The sequence below is a fragment of the Rattus norvegicus genome, chromosome 2, assembly GCF_036323735.1.
Source record: "Rattus norvegicus strain BN/NHsdMcwi chromosome 2, GRCr8, whole genome shotgun sequence".
NCBI lineage: Eukaryota > Metazoa > Chordata > Mammalia > Rodentia > Muridae > Rattus > Rattus norvegicus.
In genome coordinates, this window is record NC_086020.1 from 117,099,111 (window position 1) to 117,123,083 (window position 23,973).

Here is a 23,973-nt window from a genome sequence, read left to right on the forward strand (position 1 = left end):
GTTCTCTCCTTACCGCAAGGGTCCTTTGGATCAAACTCAAGTTTTCAGATTTGGTAAGAAGCACCTTCTATTCTCTGCATCATCTTGTGGCCCTTCCAACACTGTTTTAAGTTTAAATATCAAGTCTCTCCTGAGCTTTACAGCAATTTCTTAACCCTGCCTCCCTATAGCATCTTATGTTTCAGGCACAGCAAGTCCCTTAACCAGCCTTCTCAACTCAAGTTCTCTCCTTTTAAATGCATGTTTGTTCTCACAAGATAGAGTCTTCCCTAGGCTGGGCTTACCCTCAGACACCTTTCTCAGTGTACAGTTATTCTAGCTCTCATCAACTTTGTGATGATTAACTAGTGCATGCTTTGGTTCAAAGTAATCAACACCAAAATAGTTTTAAAAGTTCTGATTATAGAAAATGTCAACACAGTAAACATTAACGTTCAGTTGGAAAATAATTTTCCAACTGGGTTGGTTGGTTTTTATTATAAATTCTCAAGAATCAACTCAGTGGGATTTGAATGAAACGATTTGACATTGGAACAAAAACCCCTCAGGAAGTCCCTGAAACTGACCAGATTCTCTAGGCCCCTCCTCTAACAGGAGTATATTAACAGTAAAGACTGATGAGCATCATTCACAGATAAACCAACCTGCAAGGATGACCCTGAGGCATTGCCTGAAATACCAGCCTGGTTGCTTAGAAGGAAGGAAGACCAACAGAGCTGCCTGGAAAGGACACTCTCCAAGCTGTTGAGCTGCTATGCAGTCAACTCCGGGTCCCCAGCTTGTGGGAACTGTCACCCATGCTGGGGTGGGCTTTGGTGATACAGTAGTCTTTGAGTCATTTCTGCTCCTGTAAGTAACACCTCACCGGAATTCTCATAAGTAACCCCAACAAAACTCCTAGATCCAGCAAGTTGACCTTAGGGGTATCTGTCATCAGTTGGTATGTCATCAGTTCCCTATCTGAGATGAGTAGACATTTGTACACATTTCCCAGGAATAGTGTCAGCAGGGACCAGCAAGGTGACTCAGCAGCTAAAAGCACACTGCCCAGCCTCACAACAAGGTTCTAACCCTGAGAATCACCGAGCAGAAGGACAGACTACCCCAGGTTGTCCTCTGACCTCCACATTCATCAATGGCACATGAGCACCCTCCTCCTGTAGCAATAAATATATGTTAAAAAATTTAAACCAAGATAAACAACTGAAAAGGTCTACTTTGATTACTGGCTTCTGGAGTTTCAGTTCGTGGCTGTTTGATCCTGTTCATTGGAGCCTCTGGCAAAACACTTTCATACGTAAGAAGCAGATGGCAGAGGAGGCTTATTTCCCAGCATCCAGGAAGCAGAGGTGAAGGCAACCAAATCCATAGTATTGTGGGGAGCCAGTGTATCCCTGTGTGAATGAGCATATGACATGAGCAAGGCTATGTGAGGATGCCGATGGCTGAGACTCCTGGAAATAGCAAAGCCTTCCTCCAGTCACAGTCAGGCTCAGTAGAATAGCAAGGTCTTACAAGAGTACACAGTATTAACTGCAGCTTCTTCATCCCCATGACTGCTCCTCTACGAAGATCTGTCTCCTCACTTATGTTGTAATATAATAACCTCGCTGACTGTATGTATGGGCTGCTGGTTGTCTCTATTCACACATATGAGCAATGGTCCCAGCTTCATGTTATACACTTGTCTGTCTCCTTCATCTCCTGTTGCTCCCAGTTGGGTTTCCAAGATCCAGCTTCAGGAGGCACGGCACAACATCATCTTCAAGAACAACCCTTCGGTGACGTAAATTCCTGTTTCTAGGCTTCACCTCCAAGTAGGTCCACTACATCCCCATAGCACCAAATTTTAACTTACAGTTTCAAAGGAATAAGCTTTTATAGCTCTCCACTGGGCGGGCCTGGGCCCAACATCATGGATGTGGCAGGGTAGTAGACTGTTTCTCACTTCTTGAAGCACAAAGCAGAGAGAGAAATGTAGGAAGAGACCAGGACAAGATAGAGCTTTCCCCTAAACTCCCTGATCTACCCACTGAGCCCTGAGCCCCATCATTTTCCTATCACCACCTCCCAACACTGCCATTATACTGTGAATCCATCAAAGGATTAATCCATTGATTTGTTCAGAACCTTCCTGGTCTACTTGTCTTGAGAAATGCCACCAGGCACACCCAGAGTCTCAATAGTTCCATCAGTGTTGCTTGATCCAGTGAAATTCATAATCAATGTGAATCATCACCTCGGCAATGGTAGTAAATCTAAAGGCAGCAGAATATAATGGTCCATGCCTATAACCCCATACTTGGAAGGCAGAAGCAAAAGAACCATCATTTCAAAATCATCCACAGAAGTACAGAATGATCAAGGCCAGCAGGAGCTACTAAGATATTGCGTCAAAAAAAATCCAGAAACAAATAACTATGATCATATAATTTCAGTGTTTTGGCATGAAACAATAGCTTTATTGTGGACATCCTCAGAATGCTTAGGACGGTATTAACCAGGTGTGGTGTTTCATGCCTGTAATCTCAGCACTAGGAAGCAGGAAGATTGTGCTAAGACAGGGGCTAACCCATGTGTTCATATTGACTTGATACATAAACAAACAAAATAAGCTAATTCTAATAAAGGAAGAATTATGGTGAAATTACTTAATTCTGATGCATTTTGGTTTTGTTTGCTTCACAGTCTAATACTATCTAACTTTTCTTTTCCTCTAAAACATTTTTCTTTCAGTGTTTGAATGATGACTTTATTCCACAGATGTGTAATATACTTTAGACATTTAGTAATATTGCAGACAGAATTCAAGGCTGTAATTCTGTAGTAGGGGACTTGCTAGCATACACAAAGTCCCCAGTTTGGCCCCTAGCTTTACAAAGGCAAAACTTAGAAATATCTTTGAAAGTAAGATCATGTAACATCAGTGGTCACCAGAAAAGGTCAAAAGTAGCAACTATGAAGTATATAACAAATAATATTTGCTTCAAGGTAAAGTATTATGCACTTAAGTACCCCCAAAATGATTTTTCTATGACACATGATATCACATAATGTAATTAACATATTTTAAAAAATAAACTTTAGAAGGCAAACTATTCCCAGCATAAAATTTCTTCCCCAAGTACATCTATTAATATCGTACAGAAAGCACGGTTTAGGTAATGATGCTTTTAGGTCCTAGGATTGACTATGAAATTCAGGTTATATTTAACTCCTTGACTCAGGGTTAGGGTGTTCTGAAACTGCTGGAAACAACTAGTTAAATACTTAAAAACTCAGATTTCCTGGAATGTGAGATGAAAATAAGGCCTTAAGGTGAGAAAGAAAACGGGAAATACAGAAACAGTTCAGTGAAACACAAGAGGAATGAATCATTAAGACAGGGTTGAGGACACGTGGCGGTTTTGAGCGTGTTAGTTCCCGTCCTCTACTCTTTAAAAATCCCAGGGGGCACTAGGCTGCCGGACTCGGCTCTGACTTCAATTCTGGACCTTCGATTCTTTCAGTATGCTAAGAGAGAAACGCAGAATACCGTCTGTCTGTCTGCTCCTCTCCCCAACCCCCACCCCATCTCTCGACCCGGCTGGCCTTGAACTCAGGAATTCAGGGACCCGCCAGCCTCCTGAGTGCTGGGATTACTGGGATTATATCGTTTAAAAGTCAACATATCTCATTCCTCTCAACCAAAAGAGATTAATACGTCACGCAGTACCAAATCTCCACGTTGAATCTAATTTGAAGCCAGCATAACTATTTTGAAGCCTCAAAAATGAAAAACTGTAACACAGCTTTTATAGTTGGGATACAAGGAAAAAGGATTGGACATAGCCAAAGGTCTCTGCGAAGTGAGTCTAAAGACTGCAGAGGGCTATCAGAGTGAGTTACAATTTAAACCAGTGTTTGCAAAAGACTTCTTCCTAAAATCTGCATCCAATTTGAGATAGCCGCCCTTCATCTTGCCCTCCTTTCGTTTTCTCTTTGGGCGTCCCTCGCTCCAACTTTCCTGTCTGCTTCTCCCAAGACAGACTGTCGCTGGAAGAAACTAATAGGCTTGACACGTCCGCCGTCCCAGGATGACACCACAGCTTGAGCTACTGCAGCGTTGAGTCGCACTGCTACTTGGGGCGGAAGAGCAGGGCGCAGGCGCAGTGAATCACTGTTGCCGAACTTGCACATTGCCCGGCCTCTTCTCCACCTCATTTCCGGTCCTCGGAGATCTGTTTCCGGGGCGTTGCAAGTTCGGCCCCTCCTCAGCTCTCACCCTCCTCTGCCCCAGGAGGGGGGAGCCGAGGGGGTGGGGAAGAGTTCGTTGTTTGTTTACACGATGTGAGCGGAAAGAGAGACCAATAAAGTTTATTCTGGAAACAAAAGGAAAAAGAGCCCGGGCGCCGGCGAGCGGAGCCGGGGGTGGGGGCGTGCGGCGGGCCCGGCGCCGAGCGGAGCGAGCAGTCGAGCGAGCGGCAGTTCCGGTGCCGCGGCGGCCGAGGCTGGGGCTGGGGCGGCCGGCGAGGCAGCGCTCGGGCCCGGCCGGGCCGCTCCGCAGCGGCGGGGGAGAGGGCCCGGGAGGCGGGCGCCGCGCCGCCCGCTGTCCTCTCCCTCGGCGCCGCCGCCGCCGCCGCCCGCGGGGCCGGGACCCGATGCGGCGGGAGCCGCGCAGCCTAGAGAAGCCGGAGCGTGAGTAGATGGCGGGGAGGGCGGGCTCCAGGCGGGCGGGCTCGCGGCCCCTCTCGTTGTACCCGGCCTCCGCCCGGTCCTCCTCCTTCGCGCTGTCGCGGGGAGGCCGGGAAGGGCACGCAGGGCCGCACGCCCCGGGGTCGGGTGTCGGCTAGCCCCGCCGCCCTCACTCTTGTCGGGCCTTCCTTCCCGGAGCCGGGTGTCGGCTCTCGGGCGCGCGTCTTCTCCGTGCCTCCCCTGGGCTCCAGGGACCGTGCGGCCTCTGCCGCCACTCGCGGACGGTGTCAGCCTCCGCTGTACGTGGGTAGATGGAGGACGAGCGGAAGGCTTGTGCAGCCTGCGTCTGGGGGAACAGAGTAGACTGCAGCCCTAAGCTGGTGCCTCCACTGCGCCTTTGTGCACACTCGGGGCGTGGGCTCGCGGGACCCTGGGAAACCGGCTTGTGTAGAGCCCAGGTAGCGTAGGTCTGGCCGTTGCCACTGCAACTTTTGAACCACTTTGGACCATATTGGAGGCTAGCGTTTCTTGTTGTTGACATCGTATGATGTCGAATCTGTGTGTTTAATGATGCGTTGTAAGGAAAGTCCTGGGCCAAAAAAATAAAAAATAAATAAAAAAATAAAGGATACTGTGTTGCAAAATTAATTTGGACAAATCAAAACAGGGTGTTTTGATTAGTGGGCTCTCACTGCAACTGCAGTCCAAGAATTTACCACCATGTCTGTGTATTCAAGTTGTAGGGTATTTTTGTTTCAACTAAAGCGTGGGGTTCTGGTTGACAGCGTAGATCACGGTCTAAATAAACATCACGTGTTCTGGAAAATTTTAATTACCAGATTAACTGTTCTGCAGTATTCTCAGTCAAAATTATCTGAAAGGGTACGGTTGGTATTGATGTTTGGTTTTGATTTTTGGGTTTGGGTTTTGTTAACTTTAGGTTTTGTTATACCTTGTGTTGTGGGACGTATTAAAGGGAGACAATAGGAAATATGTGATCATCCATACCTCTTCTAAAAAATTGTTCATTTTTTCAAAATAGTACTTGCCCATTTAAAAAAAAAATCACAACGAGTGATTGAAACAAATGGTACCCCATCAAAGTAGTAATATCATCAGAAGGGAAATAAGGTAACAAACGCTGCTGTTTTACTGGCGACAACGTAATGCTTGAAAGCATGCCTCCCCAAGTGGAAGGAATTAAAAGATGAACACACAGATACAAAACCATTGAGTTTATCTAAGGTTTAAATCTCAAGCAAGTTGGGTGTAGATGAAAGACCTGTCATTGAGCAAAGGTAGCTAAGGAGAACAGTGAGTTTGTCAGAGTGTATTCCCTTGAGAGCTCGATTGGTAGAAGCCTGGTAACAGCACCTGCGGGTCCTAGAGGCCCTGCTTCCTTCCTGCCGTAGGTCCTCTATCCCCAATGACTACTCCCTTCAAAAACCATCTAAATTTAGAAAGAGAATACTCATCTAAAGTAGGCGGTGATAACTTCTTAAAGACAGCTTACTGTCTTAGTTTGCCCTACGAATAGAGAGTTTAAACAGTCGCAGTCATGGACAGAGCCTTTGCTCTGTTGGTCTGTTTATTTGAAGAGAGCGAACTTAATCCTATTTGATCTCTTTAGTAGCTCGAGTGGCATTAAAAGGATCAGTTCTTTCTATTTTACTGTTCTATATCTCGAATTCCAGAGTGGGGGAGTCCTTAAATGAAGTGTTTATGAAGCATCGTGAGAGATTTTCCCTCCACAAAAATACTTAGGATCTTTAAAATTATCCAACCTCAGAACTCATAGAATGTCATAGTTGGTTGTGTAAGGTATTGTCAAGTAGGGTTTTTTGGAAAGTCTGGTTTCTCTTAAGTATATTCTTTTTAACCTGTCCTGTGTAGACAGAGCAACTTCAGTTTCCCTAGGAAGCAGTATTCTGATGTGAACCCAGACAGGTGGGGAGATAAACCAGCACTTTCTGACTCCTTCCACTTCTCCCCCCAATCTTGTCCAAGTCATCGCTCAGTTAATAGAGCTGGGAACAGGGCCCAAAGAGGTTTTATTACGATCACCTTTTATTGTTCAGATTTGGAGTAGTAAACATGTAATTATGTGTACTTCAGGTTTTTGTCTGCTTGGTTTTGGTTTATTTGGGGAAGGATTGTATGGTTAATGCTGCTGGTATTGAGCTGGGTTCTTGCTGTGTAGTTTATGGCCTGGAACTGGGGTACTTCTGCCTTCACTTTGCTAGGATCACCAGGATCTATCTGGCCTGGCCTCGTAAAGCTTCAGCAGCACTTTTCAGTCCTGAATACACAGTCATCGTAAGGGAACATTTTTAAAAGTGTGAAAGATTCTGATGTGCATTGTCTGACATGGAGACAGACCTGGTTTTGTTGTTGTTTTAAAGTTCGTGAAAATCTAATGGACAGGATTGGGAAGCTCTATCTCTCAAGGGCCTGTCTGACTTGACTTGGTCCTCGCTTCTCCCTTCCCTCCCATACTGCAGCTCCCTGACCTTTCCTTGCTCTCCTGTGCAGATGCCTCTTGCACTTCCTGCAACACTGGTCCTCTCTGTCTGGCTTCCCTGGCTCACTGACTCCTCTCATCTTTCGCACTGCCTCCTTTGAAGAGTGCAGTTTGGGTTAGGTGTTCCTGCTTCCTGTTCCCATGGCATCTGGTGCCCCACGGTAACCAAATTTCCTCACTCTATTGTCATCTGTTTGTCTGTGTCCTCCACCAGGATGTGAATTCCAGGAGGATGGGACCTGGGTCTGTCAGATACTGTCACTGCTAAAGCCAGTGACAGTAGCACATTGTAGGCATTAGATGTACAGCACTTTGGTCATGTCTCTTTATAATATGTCATAATTCATAAGTATCAATTAAGTTTTTATTGCTGCCAAATGCACTTTTTTCTCTAAAAGCATATATCCTTGACACTGCTGCTCACATGGATTTCATTTGGAGACCTTCGAGATGTTATAAATTACATTAAGTAACCCTCCATTCCAAGCAAACACATGCATACTGGCAGCATGTGGACCAGTACTAGGTCCACTGGACTGGAAGCCTGGAGACTTGCATGCATTCGGTCGGATCTTCCTTCCCCCTAAATGTTGCGTTTCAGGGGACGTCTTGAACTCCTCAGCCTTTTTCATCCTCTGGTTCAGAAAGACTGCTGGATGTTCTTTGTAGCACTCAGTGATCTAGCCTTAAGATGCAGGGCAGCAAAGATAGCCTTGAAATCTGATGTGTTCCAAACCTTGCTCCTGTCAGTGCTCCCTGGCAGAACTACTTTGGACAGAAGTCCTGAGCTGTAATGGCGGTGTTACTGCTCAGTAGAGGTGGCGAGTTCAGTTCAGATCCAGGAGAGCTTTCGGACTGTTAGTCCAACAGTTCATTTCCATCAGGGAAGAAGGTGTCTTCTCTAATCAGATTGAAAGTGTCTGTATAGTAAGTTGTTTCTAACTGATGCCACTTCAAGTGTGGCTAGGGTCCCAAACTGTTGTGGCTTTTGGTTTTGTTTCCTCATTCAATTAGACTCTTGGGTTTTTGGTCAATCTGAATGGAAAACCACTGTGCCTAGATAGCAAGTGCCAGACTGCTAATATGCATGTGAAGTGATGAACTCACAGGTCTCCTAGCGTAAGCAAAGTCAGAGTTGACATTCACAAAAAGGGAACAAGTGAAAACTAACAGTGACTTACAGTAGAAGTCTCAAAGACTTCATGGACATCTCCTTATAATCCTTGAAGTTCAGAGACCATTACTGAGTAATTTCTAAATAATAAAGAAAATACAGGAAAAACTGATCTCAGGGCTAATTCCAGAAGCTAGGCACTAAGCATGTTCCCACTGTGCAGACAGAAAGTAGTGGGGAGAATCTTGTGAAATAAAAATTAAGAGTGATTGTTAGGAGGAACCGAGTGTTTGCATAAAACAGATAAGTACAAAACAGCATGACAGCGAAGTCTGAGGATCTACCACGAAGCCTAGGATTATGTCATTCATGGCTCCATGTTAGATACACTGTAATGTACCTCAAGGTTCACCCTTGAGTGTCTGAATGAGAGACCCTGGTTAAGGAACTTGTAGATATTCGTTCCTCTTTGCGCCTCTTCAGTTTAGGGAGTTAAAACTTAGAATGCTGTGATGAAGAGTTTTAAAGTTAGTGGTGAAAGAGGTGGCTTACAGCAAAGGTATCTTTCCCTCAAAGTTAGTCAAGCTCTTTCGGCTGGGTATGAAGAGCTTTGACTGCAAGGCCTGCAAAGATGGCTCAGCAGTTAGGAGCCTGTACTCTCTTCCAGAGGTCAGTTCCCAGCAACCCCTGCAACTGCAGCTCAGGCCAGATCCTCTGTGAGCATTAGCCCTTGTGTGCACATACGCGCATGTAACTAAAAATGATAATATAAATAAGTCTTAAAAATAAAGAACTCTGGTCTCAACGCCTGCCACACTCACAGCTGCTCTGTGTCTGAGGGGGACAGACAGCAGGCAGTACCTGTGGACTCCTGTGCTTCAGTACAGTAGGATCGTGTGTTCACTATAGTGTGTTGCATGCTGAGTCATTAATGTATTGAGGAGAAAATTGAAGTGATTTCCCAAGTTCCGACATAAAACCATTTAGGAAATAATATACAAATGATTATTTTAAATTTATATCTAATGCTAGAAACATGTGCTTTCTATTTGGCCTAGAAATTCAAGTACTTGGTTTTGGTAGTTAGCATAACAATTTGTCTAAATTATACTTGTTGACGAACAGTTACCTTCCAGTAATTTGTAGCATATAATTGGATTTATAACAGAGGAGTCTTTCTGTCAAGGTCCATGTTGCTATCTGGAATACAATTTTTGGTCTGTTTATTCATATTCATGTTAATGATTTTTTTTTTTAAAGAGCTTTCTATGCAGCTCACAGTAACCTAGAACTTGGTATGTAGACCACATGGCCTTTAATCCTTTTGTTTCAGCTTCTATAATGCTGGAATTATAGGCATAAGCTGCCACACTGGGCTTAAATAGGTTATTTTCAAGAACTCATAAGAGGGCTGAAGAGATGGCTCAGCAGTTAAGAGCACTGATTGTTTTTGCCAAGGTCCTGAGTTCAATTCCCAGCAACCACATGGTAGCTCATAACCATCTGTAATGGGATCTGATGCCCTGTTCTGGTGTGTCTGAAGACAGTGACAGTGTACTCACATACAATAAATAAATAAAATCTTTAAAAAACCAAACCTCTTAACTCCTAAGGGACCACACAAGGAGGCACAGTTCAGGTTTTTGTTGTTTAATAGAATGTAGAGAAGTTAGTGTGTACTGTGAGAGTCTGTAGAGTGTGCAGAGCCACTGTGTTATGATGCTGGCTTTAGTCACTGGCGATAGTAAGACTGACAGAGAACTGTTCCATCAACCTTGGAACAGCAGGTAATAATGACCATCAGCTGAAGAAGTGGGAGAAGAAAACCCTGTGCATGCATTCATTCTAGGTCCTGGAGACAGAAGCAGGTGAATTTTTTCCTTCACAGCCAGCCTGGTTTATACATTGAGTTCCAGGCCAGCCAAAGCTGTGTAGTGAGACTCCATAGGGAGATGGGGGGTGATTTTAAAATTTAGAAACATTTGAAAATAAAATACCTTTCTTTACATTTCTATCAATTAGTAGCCATACACTTGAAAAGGTAGTTTAAGAGAAAATGATGCCAGTTGTAGGTCATCTATTTAGTGTATATGTGAATTATCTAAGAAACACTTTTTGGGGTGGAAAAATGGCAGTGGTTAAGAATGCTTACTGCTGCCTTCTGGAGGCCCTTACTTTGGTTACCCATGGTACAAGGCTCACAGTGCCAGGAGCTCCAGGGCCTCTGGCCTCTGAGCATTTGCTCATGTACACATACCCACACCCAGACATGAATATACAACGTAGAAAGAAAGAGAAACACTTGTATAAGTTGTTGATGAATTGCATATTTCTCTTTGTCTGGAGGATTAAAAATAAAAGATTGATAGTTTAAGGAAGGCTGGGCTTGGGGGGAAGACAATATTGTGTCACATTTCCAAGTGCTGGAATTCTGCATTCAGCTTTTAATTTGGCCGTGTGGTCTTAGATCTTGGCTTTTCAGAATGCTTATTCTTTACCTGGGAAATGTCTGAAGAGCTTTACAGTTCACAAACTATGAGCCTCAGTACTCAAGGCCTGTTTCAGATTTCAGAGTGAGCAAACCACTCCCCAGAGGGAGTTTAGTTCTTAGTTCCTCTGTTTTTCAAAAGCTTAAAAAAAGCATGCATGATTGTAAGTTTACACATATTTGAAAGCTTTTGTGTGAAATTCTGTGGCTGTCACTGGAAAAACCTCCCTCCCTCTATCAGTAACTCTGGAAAACCAAGCTTATGGTAGGCAGGTGTGGTCATGTCACTCACTGGCACAGGGAGCCCTCAGTTGGGTGACAGGCACTGAGAGTAGGTCACCAGTGTATGCCAGTGGCCAAAGCAGGAAGCCAGGACAGTAGTCACAGCACTCTTAATAGCCACTGAACATCATCTTACTGTTAAAGACTTCTAGGAAAATATGTTCCCTAGCTTCTTTTGGTAATCCAATGGCAGCAGGCAGTTTTGAATCTTGGAAACAAATTCGGAGGCACAGCAGGCTTTTCTAGGTGTATCCTCAGTTGTGCTGACAAGCACATGGAAAGATAGCAAGGGCCATTGCCCTCTGTCAGGTGAGCTACTTCTGCTGAGGACTCATTTCTGTGAATGCCAAGATCACCTTCTACTTGTGGTATCGCTAGTCAGTGACCCTCTCAAGCAGTGCGATATTTAGGCTTGTTTTGAGTGTGTACTTGTTTTTCTGCATGCTAAGCTGATTTCTGTGGCTTATTTTTCTTTGAGAGCTCTTGCTTTTCCTGGTGCTTTTCATGGTGGACTTGCTGCAGCTCTAGACCTGAAGTACCATTGGATTTCACAGTTTACTCACTGCCTTTCGCTTGAGACTGAATGAAATGTCCTTTTTCCTTAGGAAAGCTGTGGGCAGCTCCGAAACCGTTGGAGATGTTTTGTTTCTTTTTGCCAAATTAGCTACTGTTCTGTGAATCCAGGGTTATAAGATACACACAGCATCAAGTGTGAGGCATGTTAACAGGAAAAATTATGGGGGAAGGACTGAAAACTTAGATGGCTTTATCTGAAATGAAAGCATGTGTTATACAGCAGGGGCAGGAAGGGTCGTATCAACAGCGAGTCCTTGAGAAGATTTCCTGAAAGTTTCACAGCTCTTGTTATTTGCAGCTGATGCTCCAGAGGCGGTGTATTAAAGCATTAGTGACACAGTATTTTGTATTGATTTTTCTAACTATATGCTAACTATAAAAGTTGAATGTGACTTTTTCAAAGCAGTTCGTAACTTGCCTTTGTAGTAGGAATGGTATGAAGAAACCAAGCAGTAGTTCTTTCCTGGAATGACTAGCTTTCAGTTTCCTTAGTAGTAGTATAAGACTCCCAGGTCTGCCAAATTGTTTTTAATTAAAAACCTGAAAATTTATTAGTGTGTGTATATATACATGCTGTTAGACATGTGAGGGTCAGAGGACAACTTGATGGAGTCAGTTCTTTCTCTTGTAGAGAGACTCTCTTGTGCACTGTGGAACATTGACCTGGGGCTGGAGAGAGAGCAGTTAAAAACATTGGTTGCTCCTCTAAAGGACCAAGATTCAAATCTCAGCACCCACTTGGCAGTTCACAGCTGTCTGTAATTCCAGTTCCAGGGGATCTCACACTCCACACAGATATACATGGTAGCAGAATGCTTATGTAAATAAAAATTTAAAAACACTGACTTGTCAATAAAAAACCTGTGGCCCCCAGTTATATTCCCTTTACGTTTTGGGGGGTCCTAGAGATTAAAATCAGGTTGCAGATTTTCATGGCAAGTGCCTTTATTCACTGAGCATCTTACCACTGACCACAAATCATGTTTATTTAAGTAATGCTTATGTACTACTAATAAAGCACAGTTGGATATATTTAGCTGGTGGTCTTTATTGAGGATAGCATACCAAATGCACAGGTTAGTGTGCTCCTGCGGGTAAGTTTTCCCCAGCAAAGATTAGGGTGAGTAATCTGGCAAAGCTGAGGCCCACGGAAGTCAGGACAGCTTGGAAAGTGAGAGAATAGCCAGCTGGGTTAAGAGCACATACTCTAAACCAGAGTAGTGCTACTGGGGACATAATTCAGTCTGCCTCCGCTACGTATTCTCTGAGTGACACATGTTTTCTCATTTGAAAAACAACAACTTTTTTTCACACCATGACTGCCAGCATCATACTAAAGCAGGAAAGCATTTAGGAGTGCCCAGCACACACTGGGCATTCAGTAAGAACCCCTGGCACTTTGAGAGTAGGGACAACATCTCCTCTTTTGTTTTGGGGTTGTGACATTGTGCAGTGAATTGAGTTCTATTCTGAGAATGCTGGGTCCTGGCTCTTGGTAGCTAGTGTGTACTGCCTTCTGAAAGCTTAGAATACTAGTTAGTTCTTTACTTCTTAATTTCTGTTCCATTAAAACGTTGACATTTTTATTTTTTTTTTTTTTTTTGGTTCTTTTTTTTTTTCGGAGCTGGGGACCGAACCCAGGGCCTTGTGCTTCCTAGGTAAGCGCTCTACCACTGAGCTAAATCCCCAGCCCCAACATTTTAATTCTTGATAGGAGTGGAGAATGAGTGGACAGCAAGTATTATTAAGGAAATAGATTTAGATTTCTCTCATCTTAGACTCGGCTTCCTGAGGCCAGGGCAGCAACCCCAGCTAAAACTTGGAGGCAGTACTTGTTTGTGCATCTGGCTGTCCCTTTCCCGTGTTCATGTACTGAAGTTCATAGTCGTGTCCTGGGGGCACATGTGACAGGGCTTACATGCAGTTCTCAGTGGATTAGAATCTGTATTAGATACTGGATCTTGCATGTATATGTAGGGTTTCTTCATTTATTTCATATACACTGACTAGACATCATGTAAACTTTATGACTATTATGTGAAAATAAGGAAGGCAGCCATGTGGTTTTATTTCCATGTGTTTGATCTGTTTCCCTTTAATCTCTAAAACAGCTATGGCACAAATTCCTGTCACGTCGTCTCCCTGGGATTAGTAGTGTTGTGGGTGCTCAGATTTAAATTCTGCAAAGCAGGTGTTTCTGTTTTCTCACCTCACTTTGAGCGGTTTGGGCCGTACTGCTCTTGATACACAGTCACTTTTCAGGATTATGAGATATGGTGGCATATCTCTCATAAGCCAGGAAAATATGTGCTTTAACATTACATACTTACGGGGGGGTGCTAGGGAGCTCATGACATGTCATACAAATAAAGATCAGAGGACAACTTGTGGGAGTTCTTTCTCTTCACCTCGTGGGTACCAGGGATCACACTCAATGTCTGGCTTCATGGCAGAGCCTTCTTTCATCCACTGAGCCCTCTACCAACCCAAATCTACATGCTTTTAAAAATTAAATAGGTGTTACTGTTTTCCATCAGTAATTTGGCATAATTGCTGAATATTTTTCATTGTCATGTGATTTAAAGACTGACTTTATTGATACTTAGCGATGTTTTTACTGTTTATAAAGCTGTAGAATTCAAGAGACGGATGTGCATGTGCAGATAGTGTGACTTGGGATTGCCCCAGTACTAATGACAGAGCATGCCTCCTTCTGTGCCACGGTGACTAATGTAGGAACTGAAGTTACTTAGGCTGGCATGAAGATACACCTTTATAGTTCCAGCATGGGGGAGGCTGAAGTAGAAAGACCAGTTCAAAGCGCTCGAGTTCTCGTTCTCTCTCTGTCTCTCTCTGTCTCTGTCTCTCTCTGTCTCTCTCTCTCTCTCTCTCTCTCTCTCTGTGTGTGTGTGTGTGTGTGTGTGTGTGTGTGTGTGTGTGTGTGTATACACATAGTTGCTGCATGTAATCTTAATATTGCTACTGCCTTTGCCCAGACCAGACTGTGCACTCTGGCTGCTCCTGGCTTTTCTTTGCTTTACCAGGCTTTAGTTCAGGATTAGCTGCCACCAACCCTAACCTGACTTTTCTTTCTTTCTACCTTTGCTCAGCTGCCACTAGCCCTAACCAGAGACCCTTAAATCTGAGGATAAAAGACACTCCCATACAGCCTATTACTTTAAATTTGCCTACTAGGCACAGTTGTTGGGTACAATAATGCCCTTACTAATTTATTATCTCTCTCTACCCTAAACTTAGTGGCTTGTTTCACCTAACTGCTGCCAAACATCCTTAGCCACCCTCCTGTAGCAGAGACCACAGGCCCTAGCTCAACCCACCCCCCACCCCCCTGCCCGATGCTATCCCCCTTCCCGGCCTTACATGATTGAGATCCACAGGGAACACTACCTAAACCATTTCCCCAGGCCCTCTCAGTAATTTTGAAGTCCTTCAAATCTAAACTTGAATGTCATGAATGTCAGGAATGAATATAGTATAGAGTCTCTATACGTTACTTCCCTTAGTCTTCACATTAACACCTCAGTACATGTGTAGTCTTTCCATTTGGGACATTAGGAAACTGGATTTCCACACCTAATCAGTACACTGGAATCTCATCACATTGTTTGCATGAAATTATCTTAGTCACTTGTGTAAAGTAGTGGTGAAATGATAATTTTAATACTGCAACCACATGCACTATTGAGTTTCTGCTTTAAAGTAGACGTAAGATTACAGTGTGAATTGGTTGCCCATGTGATTGTTGTCAATGCCTAAGCATGAAAATCTCATGGTGTTGAGTGTGACTTTGTTACTTGTAACTTGCCTCTAGTATAGTCTGGATTAGTTACGTGATCCTGGAAGAGAAACTATTGCTTAGATTGGCTGAATACTTTGTTGGTCCCCAGGTAGCTTGCAGATTTGACTGTAGCAATTTGTGGATGTGTATTCTTTGTGTCACCCAAACATACACATACATCCTTTAAATACATATAAGTACAAAACATGTCTATACGGTGATAGACAAAAGCCATTAGAATGTACATTTTGTGGCTGATTTAAGAGATTGTTCAAGGATAATAAACAAGCAAATGTGGTTTTGAGTAAGAGTTTATTTTGAGACAACGATGAGTGAGCATGTCTTGGGAACACAGAGTTTGGTTGTCTAGAATGATATATTCTGCCTTGGAGGTAGTAGTATAAACTTGTATAGTCACAGAACAAAAGACAGTCATAAATCAAAGTATTTACCAAATATTGTGGGGAGGAAACTGTTGAGTCCGTCTACAGACTGCTCAAGACTATCTGGAAATGCCTCATAGCTAGTAACCATTTGTTGTATGACAAAACTTTTCCTGGGGAGACACGACACACATGTCCACTCACCCCAGATAGGGAAAACATGACAGACCAAGTATGGATACCACCAAAGTTCAACTTGGTGGACCATTGAGTTTTATTGGGGTTACTTACAGAACCAGAAATGACTCAAAAGACAGCTTCATTACCATGGCCCACCCAGCACAAGTGACCACTCTCAAAAGCTGAGAACCTGGAGCACACTGTGTAACTTGCAGGCAGCACAAGGAATTGGAGAGTCATTTTTCCAAGTGAGTCTCTTCAGGCAGCTGACTTCAATCTTTGCAGCTTGGCTTGTCTGAGAATCAGCTGCACAGCCCAGCTTTTATTATTTACTCTGGGAGGGAGGGGCCTAGTGAATTTGGTCAGTTTTAAGGACTTCCTGGAGCTATTTTGAGTTGTTTGCCTTTTTGTTTAAGGAGCTTCCCTGAAGGATGGAATGTTTCAATCTCAGACGAAACTGTTACACACCACCATTCAATAAAGTGTTCTTAGGCTTGTCTGTGTCTCACAGTTATCAAGTTAACATTAGCTAACAAGTAACATAGTAGAAATTTAGGCTTATCTAGTGTCACATAGTTAATAAAACAGCATAGTATTCTGGTTATGGTCTAGAATGTAACACATCTCATCTTACCCCAGTCCCAGTAAGAGTCTTCCTTCGCCAGGTAGCAGAGCCAGCTATAAAACTGGCTCATGAAGACAAGGGTATACTTTTCTCTCTTCAAGACCATGGAGGGGCTGCTTCCTTTTCCGGTTGGGATGGGTATCAATTGTGTGCTTGCATGAAGGCCATGAGGATCACTTGGGAAGGGACAATGTGACATAAACATGTTAGATTGTTTATTTTGTCTCTCTTCTAGTCTGTTTCTATAGACAAAGGTTGGTGTTTTGTAAAGTAAGTTCTGCCCATATAGTTAAAACTGTTTCATTTAGTAAATTCACAGTCTTATAAATGAATAGACAGAGGAGGAGAGTAATAGTTCAGGGGTCACAAGACAAGATGTTGTAAGATAACTGTAATTCTTGATAGTCAGGGAGTAACAATTTTTCAAAAGTGATTTCACAATTTAGCCTGAGAAAAGATTACTGTGTGTAAAGCTCACCCTTGGCTTGGCATCCTTGGTATAAAGGTGATCACTGTTCTCGAGAAGCTTCATGGCTCTCAAGGTGTAGTGTGTGTTTACTTGTTTTCAGCACATGGTAGGTGATCACTGCACATTTCATATAGATATGTACAGTTGAAGTGACAACTTAAAAGGGTAATATATGAAATACATGTGGCATTTAAAAGTGTGGGTATGTGTGATTGTGTTTAGCTGTCAGAATACACAAGCACAGATAACTGTCTGCTGTAGCCATCTAAGGCCAGTTTTTTTATTCTTAGAGCAATTCTTAGTTGCTAATCATAAAATATATGTACCACAGACTGTTGGATTGTCTTTGCTCTTATTTTATAGTTGTCTTTGTATTTGGCTTTTGAGGTCATAGTCTTGCTTCGGTACAGTAAAACATGACTTAGAAGAGAGATGAGTACTGGGAAAGAAACTAGATAATCTCCATTGAGGTATAACTGTATTTTTAGGAACACTGGGAGTCAACTGAGAAATTACCAGATTAAGAGTATAGAGTAACTCCATATAAAACAATTTAAAAATCAGTAATTCTTTATGATTATAATAGTTGTTTAGAAATATAATGAAAAATTAAAGAAGTAAGAGAAAAGATTATTTTAATGAAAAAATGTATGTGTTGTGGTTAAGCAAACACTGTATGTATGGTAGAGGCACAAGTGTTCCTAGGTGGGAAATTTAGTTATTACAAGAATCAGTTTTTCCTATTAATTTATAGGTATAGCATAATTTTCATCTTAAAAATACATTTGAGGAATTAAGATAATTCCTACTTTTGTCTGAGAGACTATGTAAGTAGGTAAGAGAAAGACAGCTTTAGGCAAAAGTCAAGGTCAGCTAATTTTCCAGCTCTCTAGATATCGAAATGCATTATAGTTAAAGTGAGGGTTGGACAAAGACCTGAGTGTGACCATCAAGATAATCCAGAGGAATTGAGAACCCAGAAACAGTTATTCTGGAAAGGACTCACCAGATGCTGGGGGAAAGACCTATGTTTTGGAAAATAGTATACATCTAGGAGAACTAACTAAGTATTGGTAATGTTTAGCAAGTAGAAATTTCATATTTGACTTTTAGACATTGACACTTTCTCTTTTCTCATTCCTTTCTCTTCCAAATAAAAAAAAATTAAAGCTGTAACCAAGAACTTTGGAGAAATTCAAGAGACAAATGGTTTAAAATACAAACATTTCAAAAGCACAAAGTCCCTGTCCTGGAAGTGGATGAACAACAAACCCAGAAGACAAAGCTCACTACTGACACGCATTACACACACACACACACACACACACACACACACACACACACACACAGACACACACACACACACACACACACACACAGAGGGAGGGGGAGGGAGAGGGAGAGGGGGAGAGAGAGAGAGAGAGACAGACAGACAGACAGACAGACAGACAGACTGACTGACTTGTTTAAACCCCAGAGCATCAGGGCAGTGGGCAGTGTCTTTACTTCGAAGTCAACAACAGGATATTTCTAAGGCTTTTGCTGGGGAGAAGCTTTCTGTCCCTCTAATTCTGCTGGCTGCTGTTAGAATACAAGTGTGGGTAATTTTTAGACTTTTAAAATCAATAGTTTTTGTTTTGTTTTGTTTTGTTTTTTTTTTGGTTCTTTTTTTCGGAGCTGGGGACCGAACCCAGTGTTTTTTATTTTAATTAACAGTTTTAACTCAGTAATTTTCCTTTATAGCACCTGTATATTGTCATTTGTAACACCTTAAGTAGTTAACAAGTAAACTATGTTCCATATCCTATGGAAAGAGGTAGTTATATAAACTTTTTATCTTACCAGATAAACTGTAAAGTTTAGGTTTGAATTCTACCACTGTGCACATGCACGCACACACATGCACACATGAACACATGCAATTTATATATATATTTCTAAAGAAATTCCAGTAATTTAAGGAAAAATTTTTAAGTAAATAAAGCAAAGTAAATAGTTTTATGTACTATGTGTGTACTAGAAAACAAAGATGTTAGAAGAGAGTATGAAGATTCAGGTAATGTGTCTTAAGAAGTCAGTACATTTTATTCTCTTCTGTGCTGTGTTTCTGTTTCACACAGGATTTTATGCCTGTGCACTCAATCAGCACTTGACATGGATGAAATTCTGTTATGTGCGTGTTATGTTACACACAAACAAACACAAGTCACTTTCATGTGCATGTTAGAGTCGGGTATACTTCAGAAAGGAGCTGGACTAACACTTCATTTTGTTCTCATAATGTCTCCACATCTCTCCTGTGATCTTTTTCTGTTCTAATGTGCTAACTTGCCTAAATAATTGTTTCTCAGTAGCAGTACCCAGTTGATTGAACTGATTGCCAGATTTGTGTATTGCTTAGAAATCTCTCTTGTTTCTCATCTCATAATCAATGCTCCCTTTGCCCCATACTGTGTGGTTGGATTATCTCACCCAGGTTTTGCTTACTGTCCTGTTTAAGTTTCCATAGTATTGTTAGAGTTGTCAGTGTGGTGACTGGCAGAATTTCATGAACAAGCTATCAGGAATAGGTTTTACAGAAGAAAGTCAGGGAGAGAGGCAAATACTGCTCACTCGCAGTGAGCACCCTCAACTCTCAGATGTGCCTACCTGAAGCTCAGTGACCAAGAGGACCTGCATGGCTCCTCTCAGATGGACTTTATGAGAATAACCACAGGAACTCTTTTTTACTTGGAAGTTTTTTCTTTCTTTCTTTTTTTTTTTTAATTTTTGTTCTCTTTTCTTTTTTTTTTTTTTTAATTTTTTTTTTTATTAACTTGAGTATTTATTTACATTTCAAGTGTTATTCCCTTTCCCGGTTTCCGGGCAAACATCCCCCTAATCCCTCCCCCTCCCCTTCCTTATGGGTGTTCCCCTCCCCATCCTCCCCCCATTGCCACCCTCCCCCCAACAATCTAGTTCACTGGGGGTTCAGTCTTAGCAGGACCCAGGGCTTCCCCTTCCACTGGTGCTCTTACTAGGATATTCATTGCTACCTATGAGGTCGGAGTTCAGGGTCAGTCCATGTATAGTCTTTAGGTAGTGGCTTAGTCCCTGGAAGCTCTGAAAGTCTTATTCTTTGCTTTAGCATGTAGGGAATTTTGTTACATCTAAATTCCCCAGATGCTTGAAATTATGATCTAACAGGTCTACAGTAGTGAGTCCTTGCATAGGCCAGGATGTGAAGGAAGCCAGCCCTAGGGAAAGGTGCTCTGTCTGTTATTGCCCCTTTTCCTCACAGCCTGGCCTTCACCCACTTCTGTGTGCTCATGCTTTGCTTGGTCTCATAGAACAGCCTTCTTTTCTGTTTGGCACTCTGAGCTGCTTCCGGTGCACTCAGCAGGCCTTCTGAGGCTTTCCTTCCAGCTGTCTTGACTCTACCTTCTTGATAGCTGTTGACCTGGCAGTCTGAGTCATGTTTATGTATAATCTGTGTGAGAGATTTCTGAATGCACTCATAGGCAAGCAACTCTCCCTTAGTGTTTCCATGGATTTGGAGTCATACATGCTAAATTACACTCATTTATTTGCATCTCTTCACAAGATTTGAGAGCCTCTGGAGGTTGACATTGCATTTTATTTAAAATCTTGAATGTTGTCACAAAGCTGCTGCAAAATCATTGCACAGCAAATGTCTGGGATTTTTGGGTTTTTTTTTGTTTGTTTGTTTGTTTGTTTTTCAGATGAACTGTTTGGTAAGCAAGTCAGGTAAAGAGTGCATAATCCCTTTTTTTTTTTTTTTTAAGGGAGGAAAATAAAGTCTGGAGAAATTATCTTCTTGTTCCCCCAGATTTATAAGTACAGGAACTTCAACACAAGACATTTCTGATTTCAGTCTTCATAGCAAACACTGTTATTATAAAGCTAACCTTTCTTTTTGAGCATTTTTCTTGTGGCTTTCAGATAGTGTACTATTTTGTTTGAGTAGGAGATATTTAGTAGAAATATTGTTTATCGTAGTCACTTTACAAACTAACGCTTATTGCTGTAGGATAGAACTGATTGTTGAATGGATAGATACTGAGCTATTTGCCATCTTCTTTCACACTGGGTCTTCTCTACTCTGCCTATAATGTGTGTTTGTTTCTTTGACAGAGCAGGCTATATGCCTGTGACCAAAGATACTTGATTAATCTGAACTGACTTATTTATGTACGAAAACCTCTTATTCTGAAGCACTTAGGGCAAAGGCCTTCGTATGTGTGCGTTTTCAAGTGGGCATCTGAAGCTTAGTTCTGTAGCCTGGCTGAAGACTGTTCTAAGGTGTTGACAGAAATCAGAGGCCAGCTGTGGAATGAGATCCTAGGAGCCTAGAGGACATGTAGCTGTGGTTTAAACCAAATGCTAGCAACACAACATTTAGTAGCATCTGTTCTTTTAAAAGAAACATTTTGGATCAGTGGAATCATCTTCAAATATCCTTCTATCCAGCTGTCAACTTTTTCTGCCAATATTTCTGGAACCAAAACCAAGAAAAGAGAAGTTAGGGACCCATGTTTTGAAATAAGCCAAACACTAGAAAATTGTTTTATCTTAAAAGATTTCCAAAAGAGTTCTTCAGTAGCTAGAAAGATGCATAAAAAGCAGATATCTGTCACTCTCCCCAATATTAAGCAGAAGTACATTCCCAGTCCACAACTCACATACAGTGGTAGCATGAGGATGGATGGTGTCCTTGAACCCATATAGAAAGCCACGCAGGTTGTGCACCTGCACTCCTGAGACTCACCTAAGTGAACTCCTGATGAAGCCAGAGACCTGTCTTAAAATAAGGTGAAGAGAGAATGAAGAAGACACACAACATCGACCACTGGCCTCCATGTGTGCCTGCTTACACATACCTGCAAGTATATATACACACATGGACACCTGTACATCACACTGACATGCTCACAACAAAATAAAATAATAAAGGTGTTGGAGAGACAGGATGGCTACTTTTAGTAGCCAGTGGACTTAAAGGATATTAATGCAAGCATCCTAATCCTAGTTTTAAAATTTTCTAGTGTTTCTTTAATGGTTTGGTTTGGGGTGGGTTTTTTTTCTGTTCAGTCTTGACCGGCCTAGAATTTATAATGTAGACCAGGCTGGCCTCCAGCTTGTAGATTTCACAGGTCTGCCTCTCATTCCTGAGTGCTGAGTGTGGGCCACTACACCTAACCCTGCTCTTTCTTAATCTTTGAAATTTTATTGTCATGTGTATGGTCTGTGTGTGTGGATGCACCAGGATGCTTGTGTAGAGTGGTCAGGGGTCAGCTTGTGGAGTCAGTTCTTATACCTTTACCTGGGATCCTGGATTGAACAGGTCATCAAGTTTGTGTGACAGGTACTTTACCTGTGAGTTATCGTAACAGACCTGTTCCCTTGATTTTATTAACCTGCCTAATCAGCATCTCTCTCTCTCCCCCCCTCTCTGTCTCTGTCTCTGTCTGTCTGTCTTACCCCCACCCCCAGTGTTTTTTTTCTTCTCCTTTGTGTGTGCATTTGTATGTGCATTCTCATGTAGCTGATGAGAGGAACCATCAGTCACATCTACATCTTGACAGTATGGCTCCCCAGCTTGTGCTGGATATCCTATCTGCTTCCCCAGGCACCTCACCCACCCTGCATTTGTTTACATGGATTCTCTGGATCCAAAATTTGGTCTTCATGCTTACAGGGCAAGCAGTTTAACACCGAGCCATTTCCCAGGCCCTCTTTCCATGTTTAAGATGCTGAACTCTCCGTTTCCCAAATACCAACTTAGTAATATTTCTAATTGCTTCCTGTGTTATATTAATTATGTCCAGGTTTCCCTTCTTAGTCCTCTTACATTTTATACTCGGACAAGGATTGGTGACAATTTGTTCTATACCCATTCTGAAGTCTTCACTTTGATTGTAAGAAGATTTTAATAGCTGAAGTGAATAGTATTTACATTTAGGTGTGTAAAATGTTTCCATTTACAACCAAATGGAATACTGTTGATGGGTTTCTCCTCTGAACCACATTTAACATCACAGTGGTATTCTTAGCAGTCAGGTCTCAGGATTTATCTTTTCAGAGACACCACATCGAGTTCAAAATTGCTGGTTTTTTTTTTTATTTGAAGCATGATTTTATTTAATTCTTGGACTCTTTCCTTCTAAAAATTCTACTTGCCTTTTTTCTATTATGAAAATCACACACATTCTTCAACATATCCTTAATGCTGCCTGACTCTAATCAAAACTTCTGGTTTTTTCTGAACATTTTCTACTTTGGTTATAACAGATTCTGTCTTCTCTATTCTAGTTTGGACTTAACTTTTATACTTAGTGTGAAGAATAGCCTTTCTTTACTTAGGCTAATGACCACTGTGTTAGTTTCCACTAGTCTCAATGTGTGGTATCTCCTTCTTTCTTAGCCTCCACCTTTAATTAACTTGAGGCCATTTTCTGATTAAGCTTGAGGATTAGTACAGGGGAAGTAAAGCTTTGAGATCTCATTGTCCAGAAATACCGTTTGTTTTTCCTTTTATTGTGATAGTTTGGGGGGCATAAAGTCCCTGGTCTGGTTATTTCCCACAGTATTTAAATGCAGCAGTCTTTTGCCTCATCATCGACAGCCAGGTACTCATTTCTTGTCGTACCTCCTCTAGAAGCTGGATGGTCTTTTGTCTGATCTAGTCTCCGTTTGTTGTACAGGGCTTTCCCATTAATGTCTTGCACCAATCTTACCTTTTGGAGAGATCTGGGGAATAACAATTGTCTGTCCAGAGCCTTTCCTTATTTGTTTCTAAGAAGCTGGGGATCCTTAAGGGTTTTTAATTTGGCAAGTGTGATAGGTGAAATGTTGTATCTAA

At 42.1% G+C, this 23,973-nt stretch overlaps 1 protein-coding gene across 1 annotated transcript in view; it reads left to right on the forward strand.

The window, feature by feature from the left end:
- The first annotated feature begins 4,532 nt into the window (after window positions 1-4,532).
- The window catches only part of Pik3ca (phosphatidylinositol-4,5-bisphosphate 3-kinase, catalytic subunit alpha), a 73,769-nt gene continuing 54,328 nt past the window's right edge, over window positions 4,533-23,973 (forward strand). The window contains exon 1 of the mRNA XM_039101610.2: window positions 4,533-4,677. The gene's annotated coding sequence lies outside the window, so the exon portion shown is untranslated. The remainder of the gene's footprint in view (window positions 4,678-23,973) is intronic.